This window comes from Belonocnema kinseyi, chromosome 7 (assembly GCF_010883055.1).
Source record: "Belonocnema kinseyi isolate 2016_QV_RU_SX_M_011 chromosome 7, B_treatae_v1, whole genome shotgun sequence".
NCBI lineage: Eukaryota > Metazoa > Arthropoda > Insecta > Hymenoptera > Cynipidae > Belonocnema > Belonocnema kinseyi.
The window spans coordinates 520366-524618 of record NC_046663.1 but is presented as its reverse complement, the minus strand read 5'-3'; positions in this window follow the sequence as shown (position 1 = coordinate 524618).

Below are 4253 nucleotides of genomic sequence, written 5' to 3'. Positions count from 1 at the left end.
AGAGAGGTTCGTAATGACCTATTACTAAAAGCAGTATGAAACGAAACAAAATTCCGAAGGACGTAGGTTCCCCTGCACCATGTTTGTGCAACCCCTTGATAGTTGAAATTTGAACCCCTCCGAGGCCAAGTGCAGTAAGCGACTGCACAATTAGTGCACAGCTACCGGCGTCCTGTGCGATTCTCATCCTGCGCAGAAATTAATCCTCTTAAGTGTTGGTCGCCGCGACTAAATATCAATTATATTGAGCCCTCCAGGTCCTCGAAATCCGCTAGGGTCCATCACGTCGATCGATCATTTGCCTCTTCTCACGCCTATTTTCACCTAACCCCCAAATTCACACTAAACTTCATTCTCACTCTAGAAATCATTTTACGTCACTTTAACATACTAAATCTGAAGGAATCAATTTGGTCATCAACATGGTGATCCAGGAATTTTACAAACAGTTTTTCGATTTTTCATATTGATTCAGATTCTTGTATCAATGGAACACCGTTGCAGAAAGAGGATACCACAAATTTTAAACAACGGAGTGAAATATGACACCTTAATATTTAGTGTGAAATTTCACTCGAATTTAAGTGGAATGTACAGAAAATTAGCTGATATAAAGTCGCTTTTTAAATCTAATAGTAATTCATGTTGTCTATATTTGTAACATTCTGTACAGTCAGAGAAATTGATTAGAAAACTAACCTGACAGTATCAATTTGAACTGCGACAAAGTGATTCAAGAATGAAACAATCTTTTGTTTCTTTATAGTGATTCAGATTTCCGTATCAATTGAATAACATTGCAGAAAGAAGATATCACAAATTTCAAAGGACGTAATGAAATATGACACCCTCATATTTAATGTAAAATTTCACCCCAAGTTACGATAAATGTACAGAAAATAAGTTGATATAAAGTCAATTGATTCAAAATCTACTAGCGAGTTATGTTGAGCATAGTTCTGCAAAACATCCTGTACACTTACAGAAATGGATTATCAAACTAACCTGAAGCCATATATTTACTCCGCAACAAAGTAATTCGAGAATAAAACAATATTTTGTTTCATTATATTTATTCTGATTTCTGTATCAATTGAATATCGTTGCAGATAGCAGATAGAAAATATTTCAAACGACGTGATGAAATATGATACCCTTATATTTAGTATGAAATTTTACTCCAAATTATGTGAAATGTACACAAAATGAGTTGATATAACAATTTCTTTTAAATCTACTAGCAAGTCATGTTTATAATTGTACATAACATTATATACACTCGGAAAAATGTATTATCATACTGATCTGAAGGTATTAATTTGATCTGCAACAAAATGATTCAAGAATGAAACAATCTTTTGTTACTTTACCTTGTTTCAGATGTCTCTGTCAATTGAATACCGCTGCAGAAATAAGATACCACAAATTTCAAACGACACAATGAAATATGAGACCTTCATATTTAGTGTGAAACTTTACTCGAAGTTAATTGAAATATACAGGCTGCCTACTAAAACCCTAGAAAAAATGCCCTGACAATTCAGTTACAATAGTTAAATTTTGTATTCCAAAAGATAAATTTTCAATCCAGAAGATAAATTTTCTACTAAAAATACGATTTTTCAACAAAATACATGCATTTTTAACAAAATAGTTAAATTTTGCACTAAAGATGATAAAATTTTCAATAACAAAGTTTAAATTCAAAAGACAAAAACGATTTTTTAACAAAATAGGTCAATGTTCAATCAGTGATGAATTTCCAACTTAAATCAGAAAAAATAGTTGAATTTTGAACTAAAACATCAATTTTCGATCAAAAATGGAATAGTTCAATTTTCAGGTAAGGAATAATTAATTTTCAACAACAAAAAACTATTTTTTAACTAACAGAGGCAAATTGTCAATTATATAAATATATAAATATATTGATATATAAATATATAATAATAGAATATTCATTTGAAATAGTTACATTTTCAGTAAAAAAAAAATAAAATTTAAAAAAAAACAATGATGAATATTTAACTAGAATACTTGAATTTTTAACGAAAAAGATACATTTTCAAATCAGAAGATTAATTTTTTACCTAATAGGATAATTTATCAACAAAACACAAGAATTTCAAACAAGAGCTGAATTTTTAAATAAAAAAAAGACAAATTTTCAACTAAAAAGTGCAAATTTTCATTCGAATAGATGGATTTTGAACTAAAAAAGATTGATTTTCAATCACAAATGTAATAGTGGAATTTTAAACAAAAAAGATGAATTTTCAACCAAAAGGTGAATTTTCAATCAAGAAGATAAATTTCTGCTAAAAAGGACGAAATGCCAGCAGAATACATAAGTTTTCAACTACAAAGGATAAATTGTCAACCAAAAATTATATAGCTAGATTTTATTTACAAAAATTAATATACAACCCAAGTGAAAAAATTCATTTTCAGTTAAGGAAAAAACGGATTTTCAACAATATATCTCAGTTTTCAACCAAAGAGATAAATTTTCATTTAACATGATGAACTTTAAATAATAAAAAAATTTATCAAAAGAGTTTAAGATTTAACCTATTAATTTAATGCTCATTAAAAAAAGGGTTCTTTGCAACAAAAAACAAATGCAGTAGTTAATATTTCAATAAAAAAAGATTTTAATTTGTAATCAAAAACATGTAAATTCAACAAAAAAGAGTTATTTTCAACATGAGTTCCACTTTTAACTAAAAAAGACTTTTCTGACAATAAGAGAGAGAAAATATTGCAAAGAAACTGGTAAAAAGATCAATTTTTAAACAACCATAGAATAGTTAAATTTTCAGGTTAAAAAAAATCAATTTGAAACAAGAAAATTCAACAAAGTAGTTAAATACAGTAACAGAAAGCTATTTTTATAAATAAAGAACCAATTTTATTTTATTTCACATTGATGTTTAAAGAAAAATTAAACACGTTCGCGAGAAAATTCCCTGACTTGAAAAAAATCCCTGAAATGTCCGGTTTTTCCAGGTATATACAAATTCTCTGAGGATTCCAGGTAATGCTGCAGAAAGAAGATACCAAAAATTTCAAACGACATAATGAAATATGACACACTCACATGTAATGTAAAATTTTACCCCAAGTTACGTTCAAAGTACAGAAAGTCAGTTGGTATAACGTCAATTGATTCAAAATCTGCTAGAGAGTTATGATGTGCATATTTCTACACAACATCTTGTGAACTTATAAAAATGGATATCAAACTAACCTGAAGGCATATATTTGTTCTGCAACAAAGTAATTCGAGAATAAAAAAATATTTTGTTTCTTTATATTGATTCAGATTTCCATACCAGTTGAATAACGTTTCAGAAAGAATATACCACAAATGTCAAACGACGGAATGAAATATGACACCCTAATATTTAATGTACAATTTTACCCCAAGTTACGTTAAATAGCCAGAAAATGAGTTGATATAAAGTCATTTGTTTTAAAATCTACTGGAAATTCATGCTGTCCAAATTTTTACAGAACATCATGTACGTTCAGAAAAATGGATTGTCAAACTAATCTGAAGGTATATATTTGTTCAGAAACAAAGCGATTCGAGAATAAAACAATGTTTTGTATCTTTAAATTTATTCAGATTTCCATTTCAATTGAATATCGTTGCAAATAAAAGATACCAAACATTTCAAACGTCGTAATGAAATATGACACCCACATACTTAGCGCAAGACTTTACTAGATGTTAAATGAAATATACAGAAAATTAGTTGATATCACGGCACTTGTTGTAAAATCTATTAGAGATTTATATTGTCCATATTTGAAAAGAGTAGCCTGTACACTCAGAAAAATCAATCATCAAACAAATCTGAAAGTAACAATTTGATCTGCAACAAAATAATTCAAGAATGAAACAATCTTTTCTTACTTTACATTGTTTTAGAGTTTCGTATCAATTGAATACCGTTGCAAAAAGAAGATACCAGAAATGTAATAATGAAATATGATACATCTATACTTAATGTGAGAATTTACTCTAAGTTAAGTGAAATAAAAAGAAAATCAGCTGATATAACGTCACTTGTTTTAAAACCTACTAGAAACTACACAGCCAGTGTTAAATCATCAATTAAACAATTAAATTGTTAAGCCGCTGAAATATGAAAAATGAAGTGAAGAAAGGCTTGTGGATCGCGGAGCTCCCTCGCGTTTATAATATTGAATTTATTAAAGAAATGGCATAGGACATGAAATAAACG